Source organism: Podarcis tiliguerta, assembly GCF_965153285.1.
Source record: "Podarcis tiliguerta genome assembly, chromosome: 3".
In the NCBI taxonomy this organism is placed as follows: Eukaryota; Metazoa; Chordata; class Lepidosauria; order Squamata; family Lacertidae; genus Podarcis; species Podarcis tiliguerta.
This window is the reverse complement of record NC_139536.1, coordinates 36,553,473-36,569,847: the sequence shown is the minus strand read 5'-3', so window position 1 is coordinate 36,569,847 and position 16,375 is coordinate 36,553,473.

Sequence of the window (16,375 nt, the reverse complement as noted above, 5' to 3'; positions counted from 1 at the left end):
ACTATTGATCACCGTGCCTGTCACAGTGCTTTCATTCACAGACCAATTTGATTGAAGAAATGAATATAGCTATGCTTTGAAGGTATCTGGGGAAAATAAGTTCAGTCTGGAGAATGCATGTACCTGAAAAGCAACAAACAGAAGCAGAACTGGAAGAGGTTGCTTGTGGTCGTCGTGGTGCTTATAACCATTTGTTTTGTTTCCTTAAAATAACTTTAAGCTTTATTCTGCTCACAGAATGTCTCTGGTGATTGTCCTTGATTATGTTAGGATAGGACTTCTGAGTCACGTAAGAAGCAGCCGTATAGGGGAGTCAGACCCTGGGCTCCTTTAGCCCAGTATTGTCTGCAGTGACTGTACATAGCTATGCATAACTCTGCAGCACATAGTTCAGCTACAGAAGATGTTCCCTCAGAAGACAACAGTGGTCACCAATTTAGAGGGAGGAGAAGGCTATCAATCGTTATCAGCCACTGTGAGATCAGGATGATGGACTAGGACATGGGCCTAATCTAGCAGACCTTCCTCATATTCTTGTGACTGGCTGCAGCACTCCATGATTTCACACCGGGATCTCTCCCAGACCCACTTGGAGATGCTGGGGATCCAGATCAAACAATTATATGCATAATTTAATTTCCAATTAAATGGTGCTGGAGGAGACTCTTGAGAGTCCCATGGACTGCAAGAAGATCAAACACATCCATTCTTAAGGAAATCAGCCCTGAGTGCTCACTGGAAGGACAGATCGTGAAGCTGAGGCTCCAATACTTTGGCCACTTCATGAGAAGAGAAGACTCCCTGGAAAAGACCCTGATGTTGGGAAAGATGGAGGGCACAAGGAGAAGGGGACGACAGAGGACGAGATGGTTAGACAGTGTTCTCGAAGCTACAAACATGAATCTGACCAAACTGCGGGTGGCAGTGGAAGACAGGAGTGCCTGGCGTGCTCTGGTCCATGGGGTCACGAAGAGTCGGACACGACTGAACGACTAAACAACAACAACAACAAATTTCCAATATGATGTGCACAGGCCCAAGCACATATGGAGAAGTGCATAGTCATTCTGCCCCGGGAGCCCTTCACCCTTAACCTAGAAGCAAAGCAAGAACAGGATTTAGTTACTCATGACCTCCCTGACCCATAAGATTAGACCCCATTATTGCTGTTTGTTTTTAAATGCTGTTTTTAAATATTGATTTATGTTCATATCTTTGTTTTCATGCTTCTGGTTGTTGCTTTTCGTGTCGTATTTCTGTATTGCACTTAGAGATTTTAGAATATTAAGCCATTTGGAAATGCTTATATATCATATATCGTATAGTATCGTGTTGTATCGTATTATACACCCACACACCTTTGAAGAACAAGTGCTTTGCCATGGCTGCTGTTGCTGCCACTTTCTTATAGGGAAGATGTCAAAAATGTCATCCTTTGTGAAAGCCAGGAGGAATAGACAGTTTCAGAGAAAGATGTGCAAGGATAGGAAGGAGAGCTGTCGATAAAGGCCCCATGTTGCTTACAATACATGAAACAGCATAACATTGGGGAGGCAGATCTTTGAGGATATGGGAGTGGTGGGATTCACTATTCCCTTAGGCACTTATTAGGCTGATGTTACGCCAGCCTTACTATTTTCTATCCTTCCAGGCATTTAACACTGGGAGGAGAATCCTTCTGCACAGTGGTCTGCCCCACCCTAAATACCTGATGCTCTAGAGTGATCAAGATTGGAGTGTAACAACCTTATCTGTACATGCGTGGTTGGAAGTCCTGCTGAGTTCAGGGTCACCGTGAACGTTTATTTAGAAGGAAATCTCATTGGGTTCAACAGGCCTTGAGCAGCTTTTTACAGCTTGAGGGCTTTTACAGCTGGAGTCAGTTGCCGAAAAATGCAGGAAGGGATGCTTGGGTTCTGCTTGCGTGTTTCCCGCAGGCATCTAGTTGGCCACTGTGAGAATAGAATGCTGGACCGTGTGAGCCATTGGACTGATCCAACAGGCCCTTTTTATATTCTTATGCTCCCAGCTAAGCATAGGAGCCAACTTCTAGGGGCTGAGGTCCCTTTGCCTACCCCACAATAAAATAATTGGGGCTGTCCCCTCCCCTAAGTTGATGGGCATTGCCCTTCAAATGGTGTGCGTGTGCCACATCTTGTGATTGATTATGCAGGGTGAGGCTTACCTGAGCCCCCTCAATATTTTGTTCAGGTTGGCACACCCCCCCTGCAGCTAAACATATGCTGGATTGCACTTTTACTCTCAAGTACATGTGCTGCACAAGGCTGCAATCCTTAATCAAGAGGTGTGTCCTGTGGAACTCAGTGAACTTACTTCTGAATGAATATGTTTAGAATTCATTACATGCCCCCCAGCTAAGGTACCGTATTTTTCGCTCTATGAGACGCATCTGACCATAAGACGCACCTAGTTTTTAGAGGAGGAAAACAAGAAACAAGAAAGCAACACAAAGCCTCTTGAGCAAAGAGGCAGGAGCACTCCAGCTGTGCTCAAGAGGCTTTGTGTGGCTATGCCTGAAGCCAGAAGAGCAAGAGGGATCGGTGCACACTTGCTCTTCCGGCTTCAGCAATAGCTGTGCAGCCTGCATTTGCTCCATAAGATGCACACACATTTCCCCTTACTTTTTAGGAGGGGAAAAGTGTGTCTTATAGAGCGAAAAATATGGTACCTTTCATTTTCATAGGCTAGTTTGACCACATTGGTTATATTTAGGCACAGCTGGACACCATCTCCTTCTGCTCCATATAAGAAGTCAAGAAGTGCAAAGGTTAAGCAAGCAAGTAGTACTCTCCAAGCACTTTGCCTACATCCTCAGGCTGAAAATAATTGAAATGTATCCAAGAAAATTAGACTAAAGAAGCCTTCACCAACTTGGTGTCTTCCAAATGTTTAGGACTACAATTCCCATCTGCCCCCATCAGCACAGTTTCCCCAATACTACGAAAAGAATCCTTTAGTGACACCTCTTGGATATTTGCTGTCCCTCTTCAAGCAAAGCGCTGTGGCAACACAAGAGAGAGAATAACATCCAAAATAAGTTTAGCTATGGAACTCCTATTGAGAATAATAGAATAGAAACCATAAATCTCTGCCAGCCAGTGTGAAGGGACATAAAACTAAAATTAAAAAGCCAAATTCATCCTGGTGTAATTCCACCCATTTCTATAGATTTGCAGCCCGAGGTGGATTTGGCCATTATGCGCCTATTATAGCTGCATGATTCTGGAAGAAATGACATTAACAACCTGCTCCAATCACGCATAGAAGGGCAGGCTGGATTTGCTGGGCGCATCTTGTTTCATTTGGGATTCACGTGCAACAGGGAGCAATTCATTGGATGCATTTTGTAGAATTAAGGGGAGCAAGAGGAAGGACTCGAAGGGTCTCATCAGATTCATGGGACAGAAACCTACTTAATTATTTCCCAGAGTGTTTTATTTTCTATTTGCATGCCATCTCTCTCATTTAGGCTCTGCTCCTAGCAGCCCACATGGAGCCTGGTGGAAGATGTATGTCATTTTCAAGAGGATCCTGCTAGATGCCACCAGCCGAGAGACATTTCACACTCAGCAGTTTCACATTTCAGAGCAGCAAAACAATTTAAAATAATTTCTGTGACCATTCAGTTAGAATCAATAGAAATAACCAGATTTTCAGAGTCAGAAAGGATGGGAATTATAAAGACATAGCGAGCCACAGCGGGATGTTAGGAGACTAATATCAACCTTATCCCGGACTTGCTGTCGTGATCTGGTTTGAGTTGATGGTCAAGTAGCCCAAACAACACTCCAGCCAGCCAGGGCAGTGCGGTTTTGAATGCATTCATCCTTCTGACAAGATACGCTGCTAGCAATTTGGAGAGAAGATGCTATGAGAATGTATGGCATTTGGTTTTTGTATGCAGCTCTTCCTGCCATTAGGTGTATCTTGTCCTTTGCTATGGGTGGTCCACCCAAGAGCTCTCATACTGTGGGCAATTGCTCCTTGCCTGATATTGTCCAACAGTGATATCTATTGCATGTCACAATATTGTAACATTTTACTGGCTGCTGTGTGTCAGATGCTGTCAACTGTTAATTGCTACTGAAGCATTTTTGGATGTAAAGCCATCATGTAGATGATCAATGATTCACTGAACATTCCAAGAAAACTCACTCCCTGTTTGGAGAATATTAGAATTTGTGGAGGAGAATCTGGAGGTGGGTTGTAAAGGTCAAATAACTTCAGTTCTCAAAAATATAGAGCTTTCATCTGCATTGTTTAATATTTTGTGGCGGTGTGACAAGAGGCCAGTGCATCTTTCTAGATGCAATGCAATATTTACCACCAGGGAACACATCCAGGATATTATTATTCATCTATTTGGAAAGGTTGTTTGTTGGTGTATTGTTGTCAGGAACCAGAATCAGATATAGGTCAGCAAGAAATAAAAAACAACACTGGTGTAAACTTCACTGTCCTACAACTCTTTGTTCAGAGAAACCAAAACAGTACAGGCCTAATCATCCCAGCAACTCTTCCCAGTAGGTTTTGCCCCAATGAGGCAGTTGCGAGGACTGAAGGTTTTTGCCTTCTCACAGCTGCCTAAATCCCCTCGTCTCCAGGCTCCCCCACCACCATGCATCAGCATGCAACCAATCTCTCCTATTTTCATTTCTCTCTGCGTTCTTGGAGCCCGGGGGAGAAGAGGGGAGCTGGTCGTGGCAGGAGAGGATGACATTTTTCAGCAGCCTGCACCATCCCTGTCTCCTAGCCCCCCCCCCCATGTCCAGCATCTGAATCAGGACTGCTCTCTGTCCCAGCTTCTTCCTGCTCACTAAACCCGGTTGCCTCTTCAGCTTCCACCTCCTGCTCCTCCTCCTCCCAGCCTGCCAGCTCTTCTCCCTCTGACCCATCATCCCACCACGAAGCCCCTGGCTCTGAGCCTTCTTCCCCTGGGGGTCCCCTTGAGGGTTCCCCAGCTGAATGGGCCATTGGTCTGATCCAGCAGGGCGCATTGTATATTTGATCCCCTTTCCCTTCCTCTTACCTGCCTAACAGACAACAGTGCTATCAGCCTAGACAGCAGCAATTGCATCTTAGGAGGCCAGGCTCCATCTGGGAGGCTTCTGCTAAGCTCTTGTTTTCCCTGGATCCGGGCCAGAATGCCCCAAGAGACAAAGTTTAGATAATGAGGATTTCTATAATGCTAATCTTTGTCAGGTCCAATTGGTTAGTGAGAGGTAATGCTCAGTCTGAAAGAATACAAAGCACATCTGGTTTTGGAGCTCAACTTGCCCATTAGAGAAGCAGCAGCAGCCGAAAAGGAGACTAGGGTATTGTTAATTCTGACTATAACTAAGCAAGCAGGTGGGTTTTTCCCCTAATTAAATTATATGAAATGCTGCCTCTGTGGCTCTTTCAGGGCAAATACCAGACTCAGAGCAGCTTCCTTAATGCCCTCTTCCTGTTGCATAGCTTTTTGTCTCATTTAGCAGTCAGTATCACTTCAAACCTACTGCATTTGTAACAGGAGACAAATACAGTAGCATTAATTTAATTTTATTTACACTTCAGAGTCATTTAGACGGAATAAATTGAACCAAAGTTGATTGAAACCGTCCTGCAGGACTGACTTTAAGCACATTCAGATGCAGAGTCCTTTATAAATAATGGCAGCATTTTTAGTACACAAAAGGCACCCACTTGGAAGGAAGGAAGGATTTGCCGGAGTTATTAACCGATGAGAGAAAATAAGCAGTGCCAGGAATAGAGCTATACTAAGCTCTTCTGTTATTATGAAAAGCACTTTTATGGATAGAGTATTTGCCCACTCGTAACATGCATATAGATGTTCTATATAGCTGGGTGAATACACACATGCACACCATAAATTGAATGAAAAATAAAACACAGTTGCTAGATGAGTTGGTTGTTGGCATAAAGACAATTAAGTCAGATATTAATATGATGTTACATTGGCAAAGATGAAGAAAAGCTGGGCTGGTTTATCATCTTCAGGGTAGCAGAAAACTAGTTTGGATACAATGGAAAGGCTGAGCCTATGAACAAAGCTCAAATGTAATTAATCTTGGTAAATATTTTTCCAGGAATGGAATACCATTTTCACTTCAGCCGCTCATTCAGAACAATCACACAACACTCACAGCTGGAGTTCTGCCTGCTGTGAGGCCAAGCAGACTTCAACATCTACATCAAGGGGTGGGGATGTTTGAAGGTACCATGTGCAATGAGACTGGGCAGGATATTGCATTTCCTGTGTTCCCACTAACTGGACCATGCAGAAAACCTGCCTTCTGTATATGAAACTATTTACGATAGAGCTCTCCCCAGAAAAGTTACTTTTGTGAAAGTGACCTTCGCCCAAGTTTGTCCATCTCCCATTAGCGGGAGGAAATACAGTGGTGCCCCGCAAGACGAATGCCTCGCAAGATGGAAAACCCGCTAGACGAAAGGGTTTTCCGTTTTTCAATGCGCTTCGCAGGACGAATTTCCCTATGGGCTTGCTTCGCAAGACAAAAATGTCTTGCGAGTCTTGAGATTTTTTTCCACTCCCCATCCCCTTTTTCTAAGCCGCTAAACCGCTAATAGCCTTTTAGCAGCTAATCCGCTAATCCCTTAAGCCTTTAATAGCCGCTAATAGCCGCTAAACCGCTAATAGCGCTAATCCGCTAATAGGGTTGCTTCGCAAGACGAAAAAACCGCTAGACGAAGAGACTCGCGGAACGAATTAATTTCGTCTTGCGAGGCACCACTGTAGAGGCATTCACCCATGCCCGCACTTACGGTATATTAAAAATACGTTTATTGACTGCTGAAGGACGTGTAACAAAAACGAATAACCAGCACACCTCAACTCATTTTCCACCCAACTTTAAGCACAATTTCTAAGCTTTGTTGATTACAGTTAAAGAATTATGTGCACATTTAACTCTGTCCAATCAAAATAGGTGGCACTTAAAAGTACTGTACAGTGGTACCTTCGTTTGCATACATCTTGGTTTGCATACGTTCTGGGTTACAAGCACGTCAAACCCGGAAGTGCATGTCCCAGTTTGCAACTTTTTTTTGAATTACCAACAATTTTTTTTTTTTTTTGAGGCCCCATTGGCGAAAGCATGCCTTGGGTTACAACCTGTTTTGGTTTACAAACAGACCTCCGGAACAGATTATGGTTGTAAACCAAGGTACCACTGCACTTAAAAATTATCTGGAATGTGCCCATTCTTTGTTATGCTTCCTTCTGGGAGTGGAGGTGGGGAGATCTCTTGGCTGAAACACCAAAATTAAAGGCACATTTCAGAAGAGGTTTCCAATGGACTACTCTCTGCTTTCCTGTTCTGGGATCATAGAGATGTTGTATACCATATTCCTGCCTACAGAAGAGGTCACATCATGAAACTTGCCACAATTCCAGTGGTTGGGGATCTACTGAAAAAAGATTAAAAAAATAAAAAGCAAGCCTTTCCCCAAAATAACACTTATCATTACACTTTTCAATCTGAAAAGTGTTTTTTAATTCCAGTTTGTAGTTAATGCTTTTCTGTAGCTATTTAAAAAAAATCTTTTCAAATTATATAATTGCATATTGTCTAATTTTTTCAGAGCTTCAATTTTTTACTTTCAAAATGCTCAGTTTGAAGATATTGATAAAATAATGGTTTCTAGTCCTGCATTCTTTCTGTGCCACTTTAAATGAAATTATTATATTTGCTAAAATTACATCTTTGAATTACAGAAACCCTGCGACTCCAGCAATACAGTTTCCAACAGATTTCCACCCCCACTGAAGGATTTGTTGAGTATTAGAGAGGCAATAGGGGAGATGTTAGAGTCAAGTTTCAACATTTATCACAATGTATGAGAATTAGATACTGCTGTGCGTTTTTAATTAGTCTTTTCCAATTACTCTTATTCATCCAAGAAAATGCACAATGTGGCATAGATATTAAAAAATGTTCTCGTACCATGAAGTTGTCAAATCAAACAAAAGCCATTGTACTAACTATACTAACTGTGTCATGCCAATAATAATGACATGAATCAAGTTCCTAGCATGACAGGTTGGAGACTTTAACCCTTTACCACCTGCTTTGGGCCAGATTGGGTCCTCTTAAATGGCAGTCTTAAGTGGCGTCTTGCACAGGGTGCCACTGAAATTTGAAAGACCATAGTCTGCCCTTGAACTACATCTCAAACTTTAGATATTTTCAAACAAGTGGGGAGGAGGAAAATTTAAGACTGGATTGCATTGCAATTGTGGCAGTAAAGTCTTGCAATTTACAGCACATATTTTGGAGAAGAGGGAGAGGAGAGAAAAGGAGGGTAGTTAAAGACAGAGCCAGGAAAGAGGAAGTAAGTAGACAGGAAAGGCTATTATGGGATGGGGATTTGAGAAGAATCCGGAAAGAGAGGGGATGGGTGTTAGATTCACATGGGAGAAAGAAGAAGCTGGGCAAGAAAGGGGATATCATTTACCAGCCCCAACCCTGACTAGTGGTGTATTTTAACATGATACCTACACCAAAAGTTGAGATATTCCAGCAGACACAATTCTGTATTTCACATTGATACCAAACTGAACCCTAACATCCCTTTCCAATGGGGCAAAGAAAGTTGTAGAACACACTGTAATGTGGCTATCTGTTGTTTCCCTGGTTCTGGTGAGATAGTGGGTACAAGGAACCCGACGTCTGCATGGCCACAAATGAGAGTTTGCTAGAGAGTCCAAGGGAGGTGTTGCATCACACTGTCCTTCCTCAGGATGAGACCACATGTAGGAGCTGGAGAATCCACCTTTTCCTGGTTCTCAGCTGGGTCCAGATCATCCAACATGGGCTTCCTCTTCTTCCTGAGTAGTCACATAAGATAAGACAGGTAGCCTCATGTGGCTAACCAGGTATCTGTCAACAGCCCTGAAGTCTCTGTCTGGTTCATTATCTTCTCTGTTCTTGTGGTGAAAGGATGCTTGGAATATGTATGGGAGCCCAACAGCGGCAAGAGTCTTGATAGCACAAGGATGGAAGAATGAGGAAATCCCAACGAAAGCACAGTAGCAAAAAAAATTGATGAGTTACACAGAGCTAGCTAAATTGACATACAAATTGCGGGACAACTGTGACTTTAAGGAAGAACGGGAGCTTTTTACAATTTATCTAAAAAGACAACAAAATGAATTGGACTCCTTGGCAGGTTTTGAATAAACATGCACAAATTTATTTGCCATATTTGATAATATGGTAGATAGATAATGTAAGGATATGTATAATTTTATCACATGCAGAGAATAATATGTGCTGAGAAATCAGAGAGAGGAGCTGAGGGAAGTCTCTGGGGGGAGGGTTTGAAGGGGGGAAGGGGGAAAATAATGAATATGATATGATTTGATAATTTGTTATGTAGAAATTGTTAATAAAAACATTTTTTTAAAAAAAGAAATGCCATCATCGCCCCATTCCGATGGACGGGGCTCAGACCATGCTTAGCATCTTGAAGGCAAATAGAAATGCTAGACAGCCAAAAAAAGGGGGGCAGAGGAATATATGTGGGAGCCTAGGCAGCTCTGTGGGAATGGTGGATGCTTCTGAGGCCACCGACAGTGGCAGACCTCCCCAGAGGGCCCTCCTCCCCTTATTCCTTCTCCTCAGGAGAATATCTCAGGTTCAGGGTTTGGGATTTGGCTGAAACCTGACAGCAACGTCTGCATGAAACATTGGGAGATTCAGGTTGCAGCCAGGTACAATTCTAGCACTGCCAAGAGTCCACTACACATCAGATGTTTTAAAATAAACATTGTGTTTTTATCCCCACACCTATTTGGCTCATCTGAATTGCAGTAGTTTCCTTTGTAGCTTGTAGTTTTCCTTTTTCTGGGAGGAATTTAACATAAAATGCATCCCAGCCACTAACCAGAGAGCGAGCAAGCATATTTTTAGCACGCAACAGAATAACAGCAGTAGCCCAGCACTCCCTGCGACTCCTGGGTTCTGACAGAATTTTATTTAGCAAATATAAACCTCCTGCCTACAGCATCCTATAAAGAATATAAGAATGGCCTAACGGATTCAGCCCAATTTTATGTATACTTGTTTTTAAAATTTGCTGATTTTAACTTTGTTTTGTGGATTATTTTTTTATATTGTTTAGTATACCCTGATTTAGTTGTGGTTTTTTAAAAAATTACATTGTTTATACAGTTTTACCTAAATAAATAAATAAAAACATCTAGCCTGCTTACCTCATAGGATCTGTCAGGGACTGGATTGAGGGGGACAAAATTGAGGAGGAATGGTGGAGATGCCCCCCGCCGAACCTTCCACAGTAGAGGAAGTGTAAGGGAGGATTCGGAGGAGCAATGGACAGAAGAGACGGAACAGGGGCTCAGGGATGCTGAAGAGCCCCATAACCAGCCAGAGACAGAGGAAGCAGAAGAGAGGGCAGAGAGTAGCCAGGGAGAGCAGGGGCTCAGGGATGCTGAAGAGCCCTGCAACCACCCAGAGGCTCCGGAAGGAAGCTCAGACTCAGGAAGGGATGGGGCTTTCAAAACAGCACAGACAAGGAAAGAAATGAAACGTAAGGATCAAAGACGTCTCGTGCAATTCCCACGCCTTCTTTGCTGTTGTGGGAATCATAGGAAGCCATTCCCCAAATCTGACTCAACGGGTTTGGACGCTTAATTCTGAACTGTAGCTGTTTCTTGTATATATGTAATAAAGACCAGTGGCGAAGCGTGGGTTGTCAGCACCCGGGACAAGGCAAGTAATTTCCGCCCCCTAACCCGTGGATTTGCGCCCCCTAACCCTAACCCCCAGATGTTGCGCCCGGTGCGGCCGGCCCCCCCTGCACCCCCCACGCTACGCCACTGATAAAGACTGTAAATACCACGCTGACTGTGCCGGAGTGTTACTGCGAAGGGGAAACACCAGCCTTTACAGGAGGGCAGTGCTGTACTGAATTACAGCAGTGGTTTGAGGAAGGTCACAGCTCTGAGACAGGCAAACAGAAGAGTTGGGAGAAGAGAAGGAGGAGACAGAGACAGAGCAGCCAGGTGACACGTTATCACTGGAGAGTATTTCTGACCCCCCCCCCTTCTCCCAGAACATGGCGTGCATTGAAAGTGGAAGAGCAAAGGACTGGTGGCCGCCATAAGGGGAAGTGCTGTTGCTAGGAAGGGGAGGAGGAGGAGCTCAGTTGGAGCAACGCCATTATTCTAAGAGGCAGAGTACAGGAGCCTCTCGTTGTTGTGGGAATGTTCAGGGGTGCAGGAGAGGATATATTGTGAGATTATATCCTAATCCAACTTGTGCTAACAAGTTCCCAAAATATCAGCAGAGTTTATGACATTCTCCTTTAAGTTTGCAACGGTAACGTCTGCACAGGTTCGCTAGAACCTCTATAATAATTACTCTGGTAATTTCCCCTTTGTTCTCTCTTAAAATACAAGACACGACACAGTCTTTATAAAAGTATAAAAGAGTTTACTCACGTTCTATTCACGATGTGATCCCAGAAGGCAGACAGTTTAAAAAAGGTTACATACACTTAGAATCTATCTTGTAGCAAGATAGTCCTTATCTCCTCTCTTGGCTGAGAGCCAAGAGGGCATGCTTAGATGTTTCCTCATCGAAGGAAGATGGCAGAGAGAGAGAGAGATGGCTGCCTGCCCTGTGCTTTTATCATTTACCTACACAGGTGAGGCCACACCCACCTCTGGTCACATGCGGAGGAAGTCCGTCCCCAGGAAGTTTACCTGCTTACTGGACAGACATCCCTCCCCATGTTCTAACAAGTACACTCTAGGAATGTTGTCATTGACTGCTCCTGTATTTACATCCCACAGTTGTGTATACTGAATAAAGACTCGGTAAGAGCTTCCTTGTCTACTCCTTGGCTGTCTGCTGTGAGGGGGGAGGGGGAGGATCAGAATTCACTGAGGCCTGACAGAATCATAGACTTGTAGAGTGTAAAGATCCCCACGGGTCACCTCATGCAACCTCCTGCAACACAGGAATCACAGCTGAAGAATCTCTGGCAGATGGCCATCCATCCACCACTTAAAAACTTCCAGTGAAGGACAGTCTACCACCTTCTGGCGGAGTTCATTTACATATAGGTAACTGGTTGGTTACTGTGAAAACAGAATGCGGGACTAAATTGGCCTTTGGCCTGATTAACAAGACTGCTTTTATGCTCTTAAGCAATGGCAGACTTTGGGCTTTGAAATTTCAGCGGTACCCTGTGTGATGCCAAAATCCCCCCCCCCCGCCGCCGCCTCTTGCCTTCCATTGTTCATCCCTGCTGTGCCCTCTCAGCTCAGTGGCCAGTGTGGGTGAACCATTCACACTCCCCTAAATCTGCCTCTGTTCTTAAAAAATCCATCAAAAAAGTGCTTCAAATTAAACGCGTTATAAATTTACACACGGAAATCCAGTAGGGAAAAATGTCGCCATCTTGTGGCACAGTGTTGTATCGCGTATACAACATATATAAATTGCTTCCCCTCACCCCCCCCCCCCCCAATCATCTAACTGAGTCCCAGTTCTCTTCCCTCGCACAGTTAAGGGCTTATACAGTATGTGCAACTACGTTTGCCCTTATTCATCCCTTGTTCCATTTTACTTTCTCATCCCTCCTTCTGTTGTTTGTTTGCTACCCTTGCTGCCATCCCCCTCTGCTGCCTCTTCACATTTGCATTGTATGACTGGGAGGAATACAGCTTAAGATTTAACTGATAAGACAGCACTATCAATGTACATAGTGCCAAATACACTAATTGTGCCATATAAATTATATAATCAACCACCAGCTTCATCTATAAATTATTGCAATTTTGGTGCATTAGGTTATTTATTTTATTGATTTATTCATCTAAAACAGAACTATGGCGGTCAAGTGGAAATTAAAGGTTGCCATACAAAGGCTAAGGCTACATGTATTCAGTCCAGTGCCTCCCACCTGAATATTTCAATTTTTTATAGTAAAATATTTTAGAAACAAAGCACACAATTCAGCAGTTGTCAGAGTTGGGACCAGCTGTGGAATAGTCTCGCTTGGCTCTCAACCAATTTAATGCCTCAAGCACTGTGCTTACTTTTTCATATCAAAAGAGATAAGGGAATATACAAGTTACTTTATCCGTATTTAATTATCCTTTTAAATAGCAATATCTACATTACTTTATTCATAATAAATGGATAATCCTATTCTGATTCATACTGATCTCTTAAGCTGAATTTTACCTCATGGGGATGAACTAAATTATGCATTGAGTAAAAAAAATATATCAAATCTTTTTTCAGTATAACTGAACATTTTCTTGTTTTTTCATATATATTTTGGGAGAGCATAAACAATAATATTCACATAAGAAGAGCCTGCTGGTTCTGACCAGTGACTCATTTCGTCCGGCATTCTGTTATCACAGTGGCCAAGAAGCCGACTGTGAGAAGCAGGCAGGCAGGACCTAAGAGTACCAGCACTCTTCTCTCCTGCAGCTTCCAGCAACTGGTATTCAGAACCATGCAGTCTCCAACAGTGGAAGTAGAACATAGTCATCAGTAATTTATCCTCTATATAGCTCATGACTTGGATGTCCTGATATTGTTTACTTTATCCTTGTGCTCTCTAGAAGCAAACAACTCGTCCATTCAACTCTTACGGACTTTTCATAACAAGAATAGTGTCATCCTTTTTACCAGAACAATGTGAACTTCTAATTGACTTTCCTTTTTTAAATACTCCTGCAGGCCCTCCAAGCGTCCCTATTTTCCAGAGACAGTCCCAGATTTACAGAAGCCGTCCTGGTTTCTGGTTTGATCCTGGAACGTCCCACTTTTGATAAGGACGTCCCTATTTTCATTGGAGAAATGTTGGAGGGTATGGTAGGATGTCCTTATTTTCATTGGAGAAATGTTGGAGGATGTGGAGTTCCACGACCCCCGTCCAAGGAGCTAAGTAACTACACAACTTTTAGAAGAGATCTGAAGGCAGCTCTGTACAGGGAAGTTTTTTAATATTTGGTTTTTTATTATGTTTTTATAGATGTGGGAAGCCACCCAGAGTGGCTGGGGCAACCCAGATGGATGGGGTAATAATAATAATAATAATAATAATAATAATAATAGGCTGTCCATATTTTCTCAGAGAAATATCGGAGGGTGTGCTCCTGCTGCTGAAGCAGAAGGCAACACACCACCTTGCATAGAGACCTTGCAATAGTTTAAATGTTATACAGCCAATTGGGTAGGCCAATTGCCACTACTATTGAGGCCCTTTTGAGCAGCTCATGGGTTCAACAAGGATGCCTTCCAAAACTGCTAGTTAATTTAGAAACCATTTATGTAAATGATTAGTTTAAAAGAGTGCATTTACCTTTGAGTTTTTCACAGCTAGATTTTTTACCTGTCACCATCTTGTTCATTCAGCAACTACTTCATTAGCTTCAACAGCTGTTGTACGTCGATTTTAACCACCTCATTATTCACTTGCTTCCCCAAACCTTTAATAGTAAACACTTGAAACATGCAGCAATTCATTCTTAGCGTTGGAACTTCAGCCATTTATTGTTGTCTTTTGCTTTCTCTTTCTTAAATAGCTCTTGACCCATGACTTTGCTTCTTGACCCATGTTTACTTGTCATATGTAATTACTGTTTTCGAGGGACCTTGGGCCTTCTTGCAATCATAGACGGATGATATCCATGCACTTTGTTTTTTTTATTATTCATGCTTTTAGAGGGTTTTCGAAAGTTAAATTGCAGCCAGAGATGAAAACAAGTAGCAAAGGAGAAATGAAAGGTAAAAAGATGCAAAAGGCTCCATTGTGTAGCAAACATTGTGCATCCACACACAATATCCTTGTTGAAACGTTCCTTTGTCCCCGATAGTTCCAAAATAACATTCTTTCATGATGAACAGAATTCCTCAATGACATCTAGATTGGACTACTACAATGTACGCTATGTTGAGCTGCCTTTGAAGACTGTCCAAAAGTTACAGGTGGTGCAAAAATGAAGTAATTGGGTTTCTACCTGGCTCGAGTGTTAGAGAACATACCTCACCATTTTGAAGGAGCTACACTGTCTGTCACTCTGTTTCCAGGAGGATAAAGGTCTAGTTTGAAGAAGAAGAAGAAGAAGAAGAAGAAGAAGAAGAAGAAGAAGAAGAAGAGTAGTTTGGATTTGATATCCCGCTTTATCACTACCCGAAGGAGTCTCAAAGTGGCTAACATTCTCCTTTCCCTTCCTCCCCCACAACAAACACTCTGTGAGGTGAGTGGGGCTGAGAGACTTCAGAGAAGTGTGACTAGCCCAAGGTCACCCAGCAGCTGCATGTGGAGGAGCGGGGAAGTGAACCCAGTTCACCAGATTAGGAGTCCACTGCTCTTAACCACTACACCACACTGTTTTAAGCCTTGCTCAGGTGTTTATCTCCATGCAGTTGAAACTCTGTAAAGAGGGAGAGAGACAGTGGACTGTGTCTGGGCATCCTGCTCACACTGAACCCCATGTTGACTATTCCCCAACATTGTCCTTATGTTGTGGGAAGACATGAAAGAGAGATGACTGCTGAAGGCAAATAGGCTTTCCATGTGAACCAGACTCCCCTACACATGTCCATTAAGATTCTCTCCCAACACACTGATGGCATAGTAGCAATGCCATTGTGGCATGCAATATAGCATTTTCAAGGCATGTCTGCAGCTCTGCTGTCTCTTCTCTGTAATTTTACTGTCCTGCTTTCTTTAGGCAGCTGCTAAAAACATTTTGGTTTAGGCAAGCCTACTTAGATGCTTAGACAGCTGAGGTAATTTTAATCGGTTTTAGCCTTTTAACTTTTGTATGGTTTTAAAGTATGGTTGTGAATCTCTCTTATTTTACTTGATCTTATTGTTTTGTTTTGTTTTATTTTGTAAACTGCTTTGAGGGTTGTTGTGGTTGTTGTTACAGCCCAGCAGTGTATAAATTTTATTAAATAAATAAATAAATAAATGATCACAATCATGTTGAGAGAAACGCACAGGCGGTGCTCTACTCTGATTCCAAACTATTTACGGTTGTCCAAGAGACTGCCTGCTCCCACATATCACAAGATCATCTTGGAAGACCCTACGTATAGTGCCCAACCACTTCTTGAAGGAAAGTGGGTAATGAGGAAGGGCAAGGTGTGTCTCACATCTTGAACATCTCTACTTTGAGAGATGGGGAAGCTGTGGCCCTCTTGAAGTTATTGGATTCCTACTTCCACTGTCCCCAGCTATGGGGAGACATTGCTCCCCTATGTTTGAGGTTTTATCGTGTTTTTAATATTCTGTTGGGAGCTGCCCAAAGGGGCTGGGGTAACCCAACCAAATGGGT